Source organism: Pongo abelii, chromosome Y (genome assembly GCF_028885655.2).
Source record: "Pongo abelii isolate AG06213 chromosome Y, NHGRI_mPonAbe1-v2.0_pri, whole genome shotgun sequence".
Taxonomy (NCBI): Eukaryota; Metazoa; Chordata; class Mammalia; order Primates; family Hominidae; genus Pongo; species Pongo abelii.
In genome coordinates, this window is record NC_072009.2 from 45,871,141 (window position 1) to 45,890,909 (window position 19,769).

At 35.9% G+C, this 19,769-nt stretch overlaps 1 non-coding gene across 1 annotated transcript; it reads left to right on the plus strand.

The window, feature by feature from the left end:
• The first annotated feature begins 16,520 nt into the window (after nucleotides 1-16,520).
• LOC129053517 (U1 spliceosomal RNA) lies at nucleotides 16,521-16,680 on the plus strand. The gene has a single exon (XR_008518306.1). It is a non-coding gene; the product is annotated as a U1 spliceosomal RNA (small nuclear RNA).
• The last annotated feature ends 3,089 nt before the right edge of the window (nucleotides 16,681-19,769 follow it).

Below are 19,769 nucleotides of genomic sequence, written 5' to 3' on the forward strand. Positions count from 1 at the left end.
CATGAGTGAACTCCCATTCATAATTGCTTCAAAGAGAATAAAATACCTAGGAATCCAAATTACAAGGGACATGAAGGGCTTCTTCAAGGAGAACTACAAACCAATGCTCAATGAAATGAAAGAGGGTACAAACAAATGGAAGAATATTCCATGCTCATGGGTAGGAAGAATCAATATCATGAACATGGCCATACTGCCCAAGGTAATTTACAGATTCAATGCCATCCCAATGAAGCTACCAATGAACTTTCTTCACAGAATTTGGAAAAAGTACTTTAAAGTTCATATGGAACCAAACAAGAATCCACAATGACAAGTCAATCCTAAGCCAAAAGAACAAAGCTGGAGGCATCATGCTACCTGACTTTGAACTATACTACAAAGCTACAGGAACCAAAACAGCATGGTACTGGTACCAAAACAGAGATATAGACCAATGGAACAGAACAGAGCCCTCAGAAAAAAATGCTGCATATCTAAAACTATCTGATCATTGACAAACCAGACAAAAACAAACAATGGGGAAAGTATTCCCTATTTAATAAATGGTGCTGGGAAAACTAGCTAGCCATATGGAGAAAGCTGAAAATTTATCCCTTCCTTAAACCTTATACAAAAATTAATTCAAGATGGATTAAAGACTTAATTGTTAAACCGAAAACCATAAAACCCTAGAAGAAAACCTAGGCAATACCATTCAGGACATAGCCATGAGTAAGAACTTCATGTCTAAAACACCAAAAGCAATGGCAGTAAAAGCCAAAATTGACAAATGAGATCTAATTAAACCATAAGCTTCTGCACAGCAAAAGAAACTACCATCAGAGTGAGCAGACAACCTACAGACTGGGAAACAATTTTTGCAACCTACTCATTTGACAAAAGGCTAATATCCAGAATCTACAATGAACTCAAACAAATTTACAAGAAAAAAACAAACAAACCCCATCAAAAAGTGGGTGGAGGATATGAACAGACACTTCTCAAAAGAAGACATTTATGCAGCCAAAACATTCATGAAAAAAGGCTCACCATCACTGGCCATCAGAGAAATGCAAATCAAAACCACAATGAGATACCATCTCACACCAGTTAGAATGGCAATCATTAAAAAGTCAGGAAACAACAGGTGCTGGAGAGGATGTGGAGAAATAGGAACACTTTTACACTGTTGGTGGGACTGTAAACTAGTTCAACCCTTGTGGAAGTCAGTGTGGCGATTCCTCAGGGATCTAGAACTAGAAATTCCATTCGACCCAACCATCCCATTACTGTGTATATACCCAAAGGATTATAAATCATGCTGCTATAAAGACAAATGCACACGTGTTTTTTATAGTGGCACTATTCACAATAGCAAAGACTTGCAACCAATCTAAATGTCCAAATATGATAGACTGGATTAAGAAAATGTGGCACATATACACCATGGAGTAATATGCAGCCATAAAAAAAGATGAGTTGATATTCTTTGTAGGAACATGGATGTAACTGGAAACCATCATTCTCTGCAAGCTATCTCAAGGACAAAAAACCAAACACCGCATGTTTTCACTCATAAGTGGGAATTGAACAATGAGAACACAGGGACACAGTAAGGGAAGCATCACATGCCGGGGACAGTTGTGGGGTGGGGGGAGGAGGGAGGGAAAGCATTAAGAGTTATAACTAATGCTAAATGACGAGTTAATGGGTGCAGCTCAACAACATGGCTCACGTATACATACGTAACAAACCTGAACATTGTTCATATGTACCCTAAATCTTAAAATATAATAGTAATATAAAAAAAACTATCAGAGGGGTAACAATAGGCACTGTAACAAATTATTACAAATTTAGTGGCTTAATGCAAGACAAGTGTATCATCTTGCAATTCTGTAGCATTGGAGTCCAATTCAGGTCTTGTTTGGCTAAGATTGATGTGTGCACCGAACTGTGCTCCTCTTGGAGGCTCTGGAGCATAATTTGATTCCTTGTAAGTTCTAGCTTCTAGGGGCCTCCTGCATTCCTTAGCTAGAACCCCTTCCTCCATTTTCTAAGCCATCAACATCACATTGCTTTTAGCGTTCTTCTGTATTTTCCCTCTGACTTTTCTCTTTTCCTTCCATCTTCTACATTTAAGGCCGTTGTAACGGCATTAATCAAGCTGTATCATCCTGGGCCATCTTCCTACCTTAAGGTCAACTGCTGAACCACCTTAATTTCTCTTTGCCATGAGCCCTCAAATGCTCACAAGGTTTAGAGATTTGGATGAGGACATCTTAGAAGAGGTCATATTCTGTTTTGTCCCCTCAGCTGGACATTTGGAAACTATCCCAGATTCTCCTCTTGTCCTTATCTTCCCAATTTTATCTGTTATCTAACTCTGTGTAGCTACCTCATCAGGGCATCTGGCACAAGTGTTCCTTGGAGATTCTTCAAAAGCCCCTATTTAAAGCAATGGAAAAATCAAGCAGACCATGATTACACATTGATGCCGATGCAGGTATGTCAGTCATGGCAGTTGCTTTATTTGCATTATATATTGGAATACTAAGTAATACATGTTTTGTTGGTGAAGGGAAGTTGGAGGATGTCACAGAAATATTATATAAAAAAGTTGAAATTAGGTTGGGCATGGTGGCTCATGACTCTAATCTCAGTACTTTTGGGGCTCTAATCTCAGCACTTTACGATCTCATGACTCTAATCTCAGCACTGCTGGGGTCTGCTGATTCCTTGAGGCCAGGATTTCAAGACCAGCTTGGGCAATATGGCAAAACCCTGTCTCTACTAAAATTACAAAATTTACCGTGGCATAATGGTGCATGCCCTTAATCCCAGCTACTCAGGAGGCTGAGGCAGGAGAATCTCCTGATCCTGGGAGGTGGAGTTTGCAGTGAGCCAAGATCATGCCACTGGCTGGGAATCTTTGATCTAGACCTGTGCTGTCTATTACATAGCCAGCATCCACATGAGCCTATTTTTGTTTAATTAAAAATCACTTCTATAATTACAGTAGCCACATCTCTAATACTCACTGGCTTTCATATTGGACAGCACAGAGGTAAAGCATTTGCATCCTTGGAGAAAGTTCCACAGATTGCAAAGTGCAGAATAGTAATGTGTGTCTCACCTTTACCCAATACTCTCAACTGTTTGCTAAGTGATTGCAGCTATTGCCTTCCCTTCCTGTGGCAACGGGGCCATTTTCTCCCAGGGTTTCCAATTCTTCCACTTCACCTGTCAGTTTTCCTTTGTCAAAATTGAATGAAAAATTACAGCCTTCTTGCTTCTTCAGCTGTTTACAAAAGGAAAACAAAATTAGCAACTCACAATAAGTATGGAATGAATATAAAGTAAGCTCTGTCTTATCTTCTGCCCTTCTGTGTAGTTGGTAACAGCAACCTCATGTAATTTTTCTTTGAGTTCCCTTCTGTCTGTCCTCCTGCTGAGTTAGCACCATGCTGCTCACACATTTGTGGCTTTTCATATAGGGATTAGTGTGGGGATGCATGTTATCTCCCTTACACACACACTGACACAACCACACTAAACCACACACACCCAATCACACACACATTTGCCCACGCTTTTTCGGTGCTGTTGCTGCTTCAATGTTTGCACTGCTTTTGGATCTAAAATTTAGCCCAGCAATAATTCAAGACATCATTGTTTACTTTATTCAGTTTTCTACTGCCCATCTTTTCTCCCATCACATTCTCTGGAGAATTATTGCCAGTTCCTGTAGTTTTTCATGGCTTTTGTATCATTCCTTTGTTCCTTTTCTATCTTATCTGTTTTTCATCTCTTTTCTAAAGCAGGAGCTGAGGTTTTCTTGGGAAGACCACAGAGTGAATATTGTTGGCTCTGTGGGTAACCCTGATTGCAGATACTTAACTGTGCCATTGAAGGGTGAGTGCAGCTTAGATGGTAGTGAGGAAGTGGACAAGGCTATAGTCCCCCACATCTCAGTGTGCATTTGGCCTTTCCATGTTATTCTAGATAATATTAATTGAGCACATCCTGTGAGTCAGACATTGTGCTGGGTAATTTACCATGAAGTGATACAAAATTACTTCATAAAGGAAAAGACCAACAGTAGATTAAAGACTACCTCTGTGCACATTGCAGGTAAGTAGCAGAGGTAGACAGAACCCTACTTCGTTTGATTTCAAATCCCTTGTTAAGAATACACACAGTGGGGTTCCCATTGTGTATATCCATCTATGTTCCCACTCATCAGTCATTCATCTGTATTTTAATTATCTGTGCTAGAAGCCATGGAATTGCTTATGTTTTTTCCCCAGTTTCTCATATGTTCATTTCTTTTGTGAATCTGTTGAAGTTTTTGTTTTTTTGTTTTGTTTTGTTTCGAGTCAGAATATTTCAGCTTACTGCCATGTCAGGTAATTCTCTCCTGTCAGCCTCCAATGTAGCTGGGACTACAGGCACACACCAACATGTTCAGAAAGGATTAGTATTTCTGTAGAGATGTATTTTTTGTAGAGAGGTATTTCTTTTTCCATGTTGTTGCCTTGGCTGGTCTCAAACTCCCAGGCTGAAGCAGGCTGCCTGCCTCAGCCCTCCAAAGTTCTGGCATTACAGGCCTGAGCCATTACACTTGCCCCAATCTGTGAAACTTCATTGTAAGGTCTCTCAGTACCTCAAAATGTCTTCCTTTACAGAATATTTCTTTCATCTCTTATAGCATTCAAAACTTCCTTTCTTATAAATTGGTGTGTCTAAAGACATATCATAGTCTCTTTTATTTGCAAGGGCATATATTATAGCTCACATAGTTCAGGGAGAAAGAAGAAAAATAGAGCACAAAGTGCTACATTGCTTCTCTTTTCTAAGTGACATGAGGGAGACTTGGTTTTAGCTTCCCCCAATGGATACCTAATGGACATTTCTAAGGCAAGCTAATTAATTCCCTGATCTTCTCACCACTGCCTATGGTCCTTAACTTACTGTCTACCTCTGTTAAATCTTCTAAGTTTCAGTGCTGGTGCTAACTGCTCCAGTCCAACTAAAGCCTAGCTTACTCCACCAGACATTCAGGGTCCCGTGGGCTGAATGTGCCATACTTGCAAATCATGAGAATGTTGTCTGGGATTTTATGTTAGAGGTCTTCTAGTTTTCTTACAGAAATACATAGGATTCTACAAGAAATATCACAGTTATATCATTTGTTTATTCCAGAGGTCATTCATCTTCACTAGTATGTGGGAAATGGTGACAAGCTTACTGGCATCTTCCAAGTTTAAGTTAGAAAGCAAAACAAAAGAAGAATTATACACCTCTCATTAGTCATCTTTGAATTTCAATATTGACTGCTAAAAATATGCATTATTTTTTACTTCATCAGTAGGCACACATTTAAGACCATGTCTAGGAGCTTCTACTTTGTAATTGTTGGCCACCATGATAATCCAGTTTTTGAAATGGAGTTTTTGCCAGCTGGGAAAGCAGAATCCGAAGTGTATGTAGAAGCTTACATTTAATAAGAATTTTTATTATATTGTAACAATATAGTGTAATGTGATTTTAGAACTGGAAGATTGGAACAGAGGAGGTAAATGAAATCCAACACAATTAAATGAGGTTTCCTCTGGAGTTTCAGAGACTGATAAAAGCCAGCCAGTGAATATCCTGGGAGTTGTTTATTTATGCTTTAACTCAGCACAGACTAGCATAACCTCTGACTTTCCTATGATATTCAGTTCACTATGTCATCCACCCTGAAGTGTTGCCGCTTGAGCACTTAAAAGCCTAGTTCACCTGTAACAAGTTGGGGCCTTGAAATGTCATCCATGAGTGTTCAGGCAGTTTTCATGAATCACATTTTTCATCAGGACCTACTGGGGTTCATCCATTAAAATTCAGACAGTTTCCATGAATCATGTGTTTGATGAGGACCTACGGGGTTGAAAAAGACCCTCAGTGACCCCTATTGGCACTTCCTGGCTGGGACATACATGCATGCTTTCCTCCCCAGTGACCACCTTGGCCATGCACAGGAAGCTCAAAGCAACACCAGAGATGATGCCACCTGACTTTCTTGTCAAGAATGTTTCCAGAAACCAGGCTTGGCTCGAGAACATGTTGTCATTCAGAGTAAACAGGCCCATAGATTTTTGTCATAAGAAGAGCCCAGTCCTTTCCAATTTATGTTTCTAATACATTTCTGGAACATTTGCACTGTTTTCCTCAAGCATCCAAGTCAGCTTTAATGACTTTTGAGGAATTCATTTTGCAAGTTGCTTGTAATGTATAATGTTTAATTGTGTGATACTTTTCAACTATTCAGGACTTGTCACCAAAATATGATAGACAGGATTATGTGACAGGTGTTGTTTTGACATTATTTTCTCATATTATGAGAACAATACTCATTAAAAATTGTTTTGAGTACTTGTAGCAGTATTGCTTCCTGGGATGCAGCTAGTTGTGTATAGTTTCTGTGCACTCCACTGGCCCTGTGGTGGACAAAGGAGCACACATAAAAATAATTTGTTGCATACGTTGATTTTAATTCTTTCTCCTGCTACCATTCACCTTGTTAAGGCACTTTCACAATTTGTTCCTAAGCTTTCAGGATTGATCATCATTGTAAAAGAAACTACTGCTTGACTAGACACAAAAACATCCATTTATCTAAAGATTCACCTAGGTTTTTCATGACAACATGAGTGAAGTAAGAATGCTTTAGATGTCAGAGACATTTTGGGACAATGGGCCACCCTCCTCCAGCCCAGGATTGGGAACAGCTTCTTCAACAAAGAGGCTGTCTCTGTTTCCTGTGGCTGTTGTAACAAAGTACCAAAAATTTAGTGGCTTTGGATAGCAGAAATGTATTGCCTCATTTCTGAGAGCCACTGTCTACAATCAAGGTGTCAGTGGTGCCATGCTTCCTATGCAGGTCTTAAGGTAAGAACCTTTTTGGTTAATCTCCCAGCTTCTGGAAGTTCCCTGGCTTGCAGCAGTGTAACTCCTGTCTTCCTGTGTCATTTCTCTCCCTGTATGTATCTCCAAATGATCTTTTTTTCTAAATACACATGTGGTTTTGTTAGGGGCCCACCCTACTGTAAAATGAGATCATCTGGAATAACCATGTCTACATGTAACCTCTCCTTCCAAATGAAGACACATTCTGTGGCACTGTTCACTTGGGATGTCAACAAAGGAATTTTGGAGAGAACACACTTCAACCCATAACTGAGGTGTCATTTTAAAATGATATTTTGAAAGAAAGAATTAGATATAATGAGAAAACAGACCTCTTGTATGTCTCTTGAAAATAATAAAAAAAGCAAAGTCAAACTTTCCTTTTTCTGCACAAGAAAACCATCCATAGAATTTACAGAACTTATTGTTTACTTTCTTTATTCCTTGTGGGTAAGTTAATCTGTTGTTGCTCACACAGTCATTTATGAGTATCATCATCTGCACCAGTTCATAGCTCATGTTGCTCTTGACCGCATAGATGAGAACATGTGGCTTTTGATCAACATGTTCTTGAAAAGTAGGGGCAACACCAGCAAGTGGTTTGTGTCAGCATTCATTGCTTCAGGACATAACTTTACCAATTTAGTAAAGTTAAATAACTAATGTTTGGGTTCACAAACTAGAACATGATGGAAGACAGATGCCAGGCTCTGGGATTGTACACTACACAATATGTATGAATTTAAAAGTTTCCATTCTTGGGACTACTTTTGTTTTGTTAAGGGAGAAAATATTTTGTTGGACAGCTAATTTTAAAACTAAGTCTCACATCAACCAAAAACTTTATCTGAATAATATCAAGGGTGATGCTACTTTATTTTGTAGTTATTTTCTCACTTACAATGCTTATGTTCTCTTTCTGGTAAAAGTAAGCTAATTTTAAACCCAGTTAATGTATTCAAATCTTCCATCATAAATACATGGCCTTTGACTAATTTGAGGAATATTGTATCAATGACCTGGTTGCTTTTTTAAATTATTATTTCTAAGAAAAGCATTGCCTTAAATATGTCACATATGAGAATTATTATTCTTCATGGCATAAGGCAAGAAGATGGAATAAATCACTTCTTTGCTGTTGTTGATGATTTACATATGAAAGTAAGGCATGTTCTATAATTTTAAAAATCTGATGATAGAAAAAATGATTTGATCTTTGTCAGGAAACTAGCCTTTTAAAGTAACTCCCTTAGGCTTCACAGCTTGACTTTCAGACCGCCTTTTCTCATCATGCAAGTAAACAGCCTATATAATAGAAAAGTAAATAAAAATGTCATCTGAAATGTTTCCATCTACTTTCAAATAAGTTGCTGTGCTACTACTAGAGATCGCGACCTGTCAGGAATTGAGTATTCTGTGATCAAATAGTCATTCAAGAAGAATGTTGCCAGTTGTTTATTTAGTATGGTTTTTTCTTTGTGATTTTATTGTTGTTGTTATGAAGTCTCACTCTGTTGTCCAGACGAGTTCAGTGGCATGATCCTGGCTCACTGCAACATTTTCCTCCAGGGATCAAGTGACTCTCCTGCCTCCGTCCCTGGAGTACCTGGGACTACAGGCCCAAACACCATGTGTGATGTGTTTCTGTATTTTTAGTAGAGACGGGGTCTCACTGTTTTCATGTTAGCCAGACGGGTCTCAAACTCCTGACCTTAGGTGATTTACCTGCCTCTGCTTTCCAAAGCCCTCAGATTACAGGCATGAGCCACAGCGACTGTCCCAGGTACTTGATTTTAAGGTAACAATCCAAAAATAAATGTCAGAGTCAAGATATGGCAGATAGATTTAAAACTAACATATTCTGCAGTTGGAAATGATATGTGATAGCACATACATTCACATTAATTCTTTTATACATTTAGAGATATTATAAAAATGTATAGGCCGTGTACATAGGAGTACTCAAGAAGCCAAGGAAACACATGTGTGGTGCTAAGTGTTGCATATATGCTTCTGCCAGTGGCTAGGAATAGTGGTCCTGCTGATTAGTTCCTTTCCCTCAGAGAGTAAACCGCTGATACATATACTTGGAAAAAGTTGTAAGTCAGTTTTTAGGAGAGTTGTCAGAGAAAATCCAGGATTACATTAACATTTGTACTCATCTTTTTAGATGCATCAAAGGTCTCTGTTAAAGCAATAAAAAAATTGAACAGAGCATGGATACACACTCATATCAATGTAGTACTTTGGTCATGGCAGTGCTTTATTTGTATTATATATTGGAATTCTTAGTATTGCTTGTTTTGTGGGTGAAGGCAAGGTGGAGGAAGTCACAGAACTTTTATAATTCTAAGCTTTTGTCTTTTGTCCTTGTGTGAAATAGCTACCATCAATTTACCCCACTTATTTGATATTTACAATAAAGATATTTGTTCAAGATTGTGGTAATTTAATATTCATTTTTAAAGTGCTGTCAACCACAGCTTTTTTTGTTCTATTTCCCCTATAGGTAGTGTCCAAACTAATATGATGTCTTAACCTGTTAGGTAGCACTCATATTAAAACAAACTAAATCCCAGAGCTATGGGTGCAGAAAAAGGTAAAACTCATCTAGAATTCTGGGAGTAATTTCTGCAAGCACATATTTTTTAATATGGTTGTTCCTGCCCTCAATGAGCATACAATCCTGAGGATTATGATGAAATCCAACCAAGAGCAGCAGGGTGAGTGACAGCAGGAAGATATGGGTGAGCTGCATGACAGTGGCACTCTGAAAATAACCTTTCCTCCAGGCTAATGAACGTGAGGTAGGAACTAGTAATCCACCTCCGGGGTGTAAATTAGTAAAGTTAAGGGCCAAATTTCTTTGTGGCCAATTCTTTGAAGGAGCTGGAAGGAAAGTGGAGCATTAAGTGGGACCTCGTATGTTGGCTGCAGAGAACAGTATTACAGGTGTGAAGCTGTGAAGAAGAGCACTGGTGCACATGGGTAGAAATATCAGCTGATAGATAGGAGCTGATCATGAGGAAAAATAAGCTGGCAAAGCTTGGATCTAGTAGGCAATGTCCCGTGAAGGCTCTTGAACATGAGGAAAGAATGAAGTCAGTCTTAAAATCAGCCTCCCCTTAGCATATGTACATTAGCACTAAGTTTGTTTTCTGCTTCAGTGCTCCAAAAGTGATCCAGAAGAAATGTGCATATGGAGTTTCATTCTCTTGTCATAGCCAAAATTTCCTAGGATACTTCTTTTGGCATGGACATAGATACTGTTGATCTCTGTTTTCCTCATGCTGTACTTGTGATCTTTAACTTTTCAGTCACTTCAACACTTCCTGGTTGTTGGTCCAGAGTTCTAGAAAGCACTGACTGTCCAGACACCACCTTTCACTGGGAACCACATTGGGGCATTTCTCTAATTATCAATTTACTACTCGGTATGACATGTTTGGTGTAATAAAAGTTACATGGTGGTGTGTTCATATAAAAGTGAAAACTTAGGTTTATACAGAAACCTAAGTAGTTTTGTTCTAAGATAAGAAATGTGGGAATGTTTTGTCTTCAACTAGGAAACTTTCCCCAAAGATGAAAGTTAACAAAATTATTTATTTCATTGGAAAGCAATTGTTATTTTTTATCCTCTACTCAGAACACTGTAATTATTAGTTATGTTATTAAATGCACATTTGTCTATTCTTCAATTTCTGTAGTTAGCCTTTTTCAATAAACTGAACACTCTCTATGGAAAATCTTTCCATTCTTAGCTTGCATCTAGCTGGAGATATGACAGACTGTATGGACCAACTTCTGTACCACCAGGAACCACACTTTGTTCAAACTGTGGAGCATCATCTATGGTTCTTCTGCCCAGGGTGGCTCTGCAGCTGCTTCTGACTGCTCCTGCTGCCACACTCACTGCCTGCTTTGTTCTGCCACCCTTTTCTATTGTATTTTTTATCAAATGTTTCCAGATGGCAATATTGGGTGGGGCCAGGAAGAGAAATGTTTTGATGTAAGTTTTCAAATCTCTACTCCCTATGTGACAGCCACCTCCCCTCACCCATCATGTCCCTTGATACTTCCATCACTCCCCAGTGGTGGGTCTCATCCACATTCAGTCCAAGCTTCGATTAGCTTTCACAGAATCAGACAGTTACCGACTGCACAGAATGTGAACATCCACAAGAGGCCACCATTTGCTTTATCAAGTCTCATCATTGTGGCAAGGATTTTTTTTTGAAACAAACACAAAAATCCTTGAAAGCAAATCACTAAACAATGTTCAGTAATAGAGGAGACACTAAGTAAATAGGTGGCCTAATAAAGATGTCTTGATTTACCCTCTGACAAAGTACAATCCTTCTTAGTATTTCCTCTGAGAGTGATAAGGTTACCTTCTGTCTTGTGTGAAAAAGAAATGGTTTAACTTCAACTAGTAGACTTTCCACAAGGATGAAGAAAGTAGCACAAATATTAACTATCACATTAGTGGAATTGTAATTTTGTATCCTCTACACACACATTATATTTCTTAAATCAGCTATCAGAGGCAGATTTCTCTTTTCTCCAAGTTCAGTAGTTAACCTTTTTCTTAAAGCTGAATGCTGGCTATGGAAAGGCTTTTTATTCATGGTGAACTTGAATTTAGCAGGATGTGTGACACACTGTATGAAGCAACCCTTGTGCCACTGTTGGCCCTTCCTCATCCTGGGGCAGTGAAACATGATATATGTTGGAAGAAGTTCATTAATGGCATACAAATGATGGAGTAATTGCTAGTGAGAATAATTCTAATGCTATGTAGAATGAAAATAAAAAAGGTTAAGTCATTTTGAAAAGAATAATGAAGTAAATTAAAGAAGAATGCATTGCAAAGGCAGTAGATTCTAATCTTTCATATCTAACATTATTGTTTTAGGAAATCATTTTCTTTCACCCAGAATACAATACTAATTGCATAAAAATCATGTACATATAAATAGTAGTATCTGATTTTTCCAGGAAAAAAATCCAAGTGTGAATTCTATAGGAGTCAAGTTTCTTATTTTAATTGTGATTAAAGTCTTGGTCATCTCATTTATTAGCTCTCTAATTTACATATGAAAATCAAAGAAACATTTTCAGAAAACCATTACAGTTTATAAATGTAAGGTGCCATTATTGAGCAAATATTTCCTCTATGAGTGGATTTGTCCCATCTCCCATCAACTAATGACGCAGCTATATACACTTGTTGCATTTTATTAGTAAGTAATACACTGTTACAAGCACTAATTCTCTTCTCCATGTCCATGTTGATTTTGTGTATACATGTGAGTTGGTTAGAATGTGTCTGCCTTATCTCTCACATTCAACAGAAAGATGAGCTAGAGGTCACATTTATATGAATGATTGACTCAGACATTTAGCAGATCATTTTAAGTAACTTGTTAAAATCACAAATATTTTACTACCTAAAATTAAGTTCTATGGTCACACATTTCTGTAATGAAAGTGTTTTTTGTATTATTAATATACACCTTCAGGAGAAAATAAATTTTACCATTTACTCTTCCTGCTCTGACCACCTCTGTACTTTCTTTTTCTCAGCCTAGCCTGACTACATCTAAGATGCTGGGATAATTTTAGTAGAGTAGGAGCATATATTATACAAACATAAACACAATATTTATTTTAAATGTAAACGTATCTAACTTAAGAACTCACAAAAACTTTGTTTTGCACAATTTAACTTGAGATTTTAGTTGCTCATACACAACATATGGTCGGTTTATGATATAACCTAAGTTTAATTTTAATTGCCAGGGTTCAGTATACATTTATACATCTTGAGGCATTTAAGTAGTGTGTTTTAGGTTTTAGGAATTCTTGCATTTGAGAAAACTGAGTCAACACATTTGCATCACTTTGTGTACCATTACCTGTAAGGTTCCCGAAAGTACTCAAGAATCAATCTTGCTAATGTCTCTATGAAGAGAAATGGATATTCTCTTTAAGGGTGAAGGATACATGAATGCAGACTGAAATAGCTTCCCTCAATTAAGTCTTTATTGCATCAGAAATTGAGTTACATACCAATCTTATTTTAAAAACTCTTGCTTAATTGAGCTTTTTCAATTTCAGATAAAGTATTTTGAATCTGTCTTAATTATGATATTGAAAATACAGTACTGAATAAACAGCTCAGGTGGGATACAAAGCATCATAACAAAAAAATACAATACAAAGAGATTTGCCTATTATAGGTTGTATGTGACTTAGATTTGGAGAGTAAAAAGCATCTTGCAGTTGAAAAGGGTTGCTTTGTTAAGTTGATTTTTTAAAGTATACAGTGGGTACAGACTTATTATTGACATAACTTGGCTTTTTAGCAATGTGAGATATTCAGTGTGACTTGATAAACCATCAGAGGACAACAAAGGGCATATATTAGTAACATCTCACTGGCTATAGCATAGAAAATTTCACAGTAGACCACAGTAAGGAAGTATTAAAAATTATCTGTAGAAAAAAATTGTGGGTGCTCTATATTGGAAAAGCTGGCAATGTAGAACATACGTGTGGACAGATTTATGAGCTCGTAATGAGTTAGAATAGGCAGTTGTTAGCAATTGGATATTTGAGAAAGTGGGGTAGGATAGAGATGTTAACACCTATGTCCTGGGTGTGATTTGATAAGCTGAGAGAATAGTAATGCAATTTACTGATAGAAAAAGTGAACCTCGTTGAGCAGATTGCATTTTAGAAACATATGGGACACCAAATTAAAAATTGTAATGGGGAGTTGGATACATATGTCCAGAATTTGGAATCATCTAAAAGCATACATGTGTTACTACAGAAGTAACAATGAAAAACAGTCATAGAAAGTAATGTCCTAGAATGGAAACATTTTTGGAAAAGTTAATGTTATCATGGCAGACAACATTAATTTATCCAAAAGCAATCTGTAGCCTCTAAGTAGTTAGACTATCAGGATGTAAGAAAAAGAGCTTTTTTCCTTTTTTTATTTTTTATTACTATTATTTGTGTGTGTGTGTGTGTGCATGTATGTGTAAAAGGAATTCTCACTGTCTCACCCAGGCAGGAGTGCAGGAGTGGAATCTCAGCTCACTGAAACCTCTGCCTCCTGGGTTCAAGCAATTCTCTGCATCAGCCTCCTGAGCAGCTGGGATTACAAGTGCTTGCCACCATGCCTGGCTAATTTTTGTGTTTTTAGAAGAGATGGGGTTTCACAATAGTGGCCAGACTGGTTTGGAGAAAAATTATAATTTTAAAGAACTATGTTAATGCTCAACACAAATCTTTAGCATTCTTCTAGAATTCTTAGTTGTGTCATCTGCAATAAAATAAGCCAAAGAATTGCACCAGAATTAGTTGCCCAACTCTGCCAAGAGATTCGAAGTTTTATTGTTATAGGTTTCTAGAAACAATCAGACTATATACCTGGAAACCCTATACACACATGCCCACACACAAACACACAATTTTCACTCAATAGACCTTATAATAAGCACACTGAAAACCTGATAATAAAATAATTATAAAGCTGTAGAACACAATAATTAAAGGCAAAAGTTAATTTTAAATTTTAAACAACAGAAATATTAGATTTTAGCAATTAAAATTTTCTAATTGTTCTTTGGTACACCATCGTAGATTTCAAGGAGATAATTACTGTTGTATGAATGACACTGAGTTCCCTATCAATGGAATTTAATTTATACCATTTTAAAAATTGTTTGTAGTCATATATTGTTTATTAAGTAACTTCTTGTATTTGCTCTACAGTAAGGCTAGATCACATCTTAGCCTCATCTCATCCAAGGAGGTGTTTACAGTAAAGGTATACATGTTGACATAATGTGGAAAATATATGCTGTGGATTAATGTGGGTTTCATGTATAAATTTATTATTCTCTTTATTAAGATAAGCTTGAAATGTTTTGTCTAACGAACATTTAGTCTATTCAATAGGCAGTATTCAACAGATATATATCAGCATCTGCTGAGTACCAACACTGTTCATGGCAGCACATAACAATATAGGCAAAGATAATATTAATCCAAATTTCACTTGAAAACTTTTGATACTATTAATAATGTGGCAAATGACATGATTTTCACTTTATTATAATTTTTAAGAGAATAAGATAATGAAATGTGTATTGTTTAAGTGTTAGAAGAAGCCTATCCATGTTATCCTTTACCTGAAATTAGATTATAAAAATTACTTTTTTCAAAATAAATATATATCATAAATGTTCCTATGGCAAAAAGAAAAAAAACCTGGCCTCTGACTTGGAATATAATATCATTTTACTAATTAAGATACATGGTAGAGAGAAAAAAACTATTTTATTTATCTGTCATTGTGATGACAAAACAGACAGGTCTTCTTTTTGTGATTTTTAATATTGACTCCTAAGAACATAAAACAGTTGGCAGTGTAAATATATTGCAATTTAGCCAGCTGTGAAAGAAAATGACTGATCATTAGTAAATCAGGCAATTTTTATTTTTGTTGTTGAAAATTGTTTTACTCATCATGTGTGTTCTTTTACTGTCAGAATTGAAATCAATTTTGTGCTGCCAATTAATATCACTGTTTTATTATCATGAGATTCTTGCTTTACATTCTAAAATGTTGTCTCTGAAAAATGAGTAAAAACCAAGTAAGTTTTGTTTTTTCTTTAAAAAGGTAGTCATAAAATGCTACTCATATTTAGTAAAAATAATGAGGTGAGTGGGACATGGTGGTGCATTTGTCTAATCCCAAGTAGTTGGAAGGCTGAGGCAGGAGTGTTCCTTGAACCCTGGAGTATGAAGACTCATTGAGCTGTGAGCTATCATCTTGTCCCTGTAGTCCAGCCTGGGCCATGGAGCATAATCCTAAGTATAGAATAAAAAATAGAACTATGAAAAGTAATATAACATTACAGTTTTTAATTCACTTGTAGTAATGCATGGATAGTATACTTAACCAAAATATTTTAAATTGGTAATACACAAAAAGGTCAGATGTTTGGGTCAGATTGCTAACTAGCTCCTCAACTGGCTAAATCTGTAATAATTGGTGAAGTATTTATTCTAACTGTAATTGATTTTTTATTGGTTAAATGGATTTACTAATGCTACCCGCTTAGGAAACTAACTGATATTAATTAGATTACCTCAAAAACTTGTTCTGAATGACACATATTAGGCAGTAAAATATTAGCTACTACATATTGTAAATTGTTTTCATCTGCTTATTTTTAAAGCTCATAATGCACATGATAAAATTCCAGAAGACCGAGAATGGCTGTTAGATACAATAGAACACTCTAAGAGTTAGTATCAAAAATGAGTATAGCAGTGCATAAAATGTATGGTAGTTTTATTTGGCAGTCATTTCATTGTTTATCATACTGTTTTTCCTTACAATTTTGTAGAAGCCTGTGTCAGAATTAAGAACTCTTTAAGAAAAGAATAATCACGGATGATTGAAATTAACATTTTCAGCTGATACTGAAAATTATTCTGAATTCTACTGCATTTATATTTGTATTTTCTTTCGAAGGCTAATGGAACTCTTAAAAAGGAAATGGATACTTCCCTGCCAGGGGAGACACCATGATCATGAATGTGGCTTTCCCAAGGAAAGGTGGATCTATTGCACTCTAGATGTGTTGACCCATGAGATTTCCCCAAATGTGGGAAACTCGACTGCATAATTTGTGGAAGTGAAGGACAGTGTTTGTGCTTTCACATGGGAAAAAAAGAAAGAAAATTGAGTCATTTAGTGTATATAGAAAATTGAAAGAAAACAATAAACTGGAAAGAATTAAATATGCCTACAAAAATTGTTGTCCGCCAGTAAAAAACAATAAAACATCAAATTGTTATTTATTAGAAAAATCAAATAGTGCTAGGATGACACTTGCAAATGCTTGAGAACTTTGTCTAGATGAGGTGGCTGAGGGAAGCCTCCAAAGGGCAGCAGATATATCTGGGAAAAAAGAGAAGTAATTTTTAAATGCATAAGCCAATGTTTATGTATTAATATTGCCCTTAAAAATATTTATTTTGTGAAATGATTAGCATTGGTTTGTTTGTTCTTAAAAAGTAGTTTCCTTTTGGAAGCAACTTGTGTGAAATGTCCTAAAAATTATGTAGCTAAAATAATTCAGAATTTTTCCCTAAATTATAAATCATTTGCAGGAATTGTAAAGATGTTATAGCTGTCAGCTTTCTTGCATTCCTTAAAAGTTTATTCTAATGAAGAAAATAAAATATAAGGTATAAAGTTACTTTTATAATCAAATTGTTAATATTTAAATATTTAGAATTTAGAGCCAGTTGACCATGATGCTTTAGATGGGCATAAGACCTCTCCAACAGAAGATGCTCCATTATATCCTCATTCAACAGGCTCTATGTATCAGCAGGTTAAATAATAATAATAATAATTTTCTTTTTCAAAACTCATTTTGATGATTTACTTATATGGTCTTCAATTATTATTTTATAACATATTTTGTAACTTATCTGCTGTGACTGCAAATTAAAAAAAAAATTTCTAGGACAGCTTTGGCAAGATGATCGGAGGAAGAATAGTTTAAGTGGGATCATGTTTTATTTTACCCTTGTGATATTTTCTTTGTAATTAGGTGCTACCTTGTCCTAGTTCATAAAAATGTGTGGTATTTCAATGAGTATAAAGTAATTTATTTAGTCTTTCTCAAAATCCAGTGGCAGTAAAACTTAACAATTTTGCCAGCTTTAATATGAAATTTACTATAAAGAACAAATAGTGACCAAAAATATAAATAAAATCCATTTATGAGCACTTCTATGTTAAAACAAATATTTGTGTTAAAATATTCTGGGAAGATTAGCCACAATGTGAGTAATGCAGATTTCTTTTCTCTTTTCTCTTTTCTTCCCTCTTTTCTCTTTTCTTCCCTTCCTTCCCTTTCCATTTCTTTTCCTTCCTACCTTCCTTCCTTTCTTTATTTCTTTCCTTTCCTTCTCCCTTTCTTCTTTTCTTTTATTTTTTCTTTCGATAGTTTCACTCTTGTTGCCTAGGCTGAAATGCAATGATTGTGATCTTGGCTCACTACAACTTCCACCTCCTGAGTTCAAGCGATTCTCCTGTATCATCCTCTGAAGTAGCTGGGATTACAGGCATGCATCTGGCTAATTTTGTATTTTTGGTAGAGACAGTGTTTCACTGTGTTAGTTAGGGTGGTCTGTATCTCCTGAGTTCACAATCCACCCACCTCCGCCTCGGTCTCTCACTTGTAATCCTGGGATTACAAGTGGTGGGTCATTGCACCCGGCCAGGTTAATCATTTAAAGTAACATTCAGCATGACTTCTCATCAAGTTCATGTAGCCAAGGGATGGAATTACCTAAATTACAACAGTTGCCCAGAATAACAGCTGTATTGCTCAGAAACCTTATTTTTTATCACCAGAAAAAATATAAAATGGGGAAAAATGTAAAAAACAAGAAGATTTTAATTATACACGTTCTTCACATTTAATGTTTGATAGTTTAATTTCTTGTTGAGATAAAGAATATGGATATATTTTAATAGAAATTCTAAAATATTAAAACTAATATGCACAATTTTCATATGTCACAATATGTGAAGCATAGTAGATTATATTTTTGTGCTTGGGGCACTTTTGTGGTAGAATTTATTAAGTGATGCTTCTAAAATTTGGTTTCATCTAATCCCAATGAAGTGCATATTATCAGAATCCACAGTACCTTGAATCACCATTGTGCCAAGATTTCTGACTGCTTTGCTAGCCAGTCACAATTTTCCTTGAAAGCAGTAAGTCTCCTAGTTTATTTCTATATTATTTTAAAGCTTTTGTTGTTAGATGTAGGGTTTACTGAGGATATAAGCGCCTTCTGATTCTAAATAATTCATATAATTTTTTATTTGATGTAATATCTCAATACCCATTGTTGGAAACAATAGGATATGAAGTGTGTTGCGTAGCTTGAGGAACAGCAATTTGTTTGTTCAAATTGGTTAGAATATACTATGTTTTTATCTTTTTATAGTACATAAGCAGTAGCATCAACCACTATGAATGCAACATGCAGTCTACCTTAGTCGAGACTTATAAATACACCATCAGGTCTACTGATATTTGTGCATTGTAATCCAACTATTTTATGGCCCTTCCTAGTTGGCCTATTGTTATTTGCCGTCTGTTTCTCTTGTGGCCTAGACTTAGATTTTGGAATTTCTGTTCCTTAGAGAGTGTAAGAGAAATATGTGTAGATTAATCTTATCTCTGTATTACTGCTGCATCTCTATAAGTTTGCTACCTCAAGTGAATGCATGATGTTGTCCTGGTTCTAATCACCTCCCAATCATCCTGGAGAGGATTCTTCAAATGGAAATCAACATGTCCTTCTTTAATGCACCCCTTAAATTATTACTGACATATTTGTGTAAACAGCTTTCCACATCTAAACTTCTATTTATTTTGAAATCTATAACAAATTATTCATACCTATATTCTCCCTCCTATACAACCAAACTTTAGAAACTATTCCTTCTAACTGTATTTTTTACCCATCAACTAACTCACTTATTTGTTTGCTCAATATCTTTCACAGCCTATAATAATCTGTCATTCTATTTTCTACCTCCATGAGATCAACTTTGTTATTTCTCACATATAAATAAAAAGATGCAATCTTTGTCTTTTATATTTCCTGGCTAATTTCACTTAACATAATGTCCTTTGTATGAAGCCTTTTTCTGAGTAATGTTTAGTCAATGTATTGAGGTTTTTATGAAACTGAAATAATCACTTACATGAAATTTA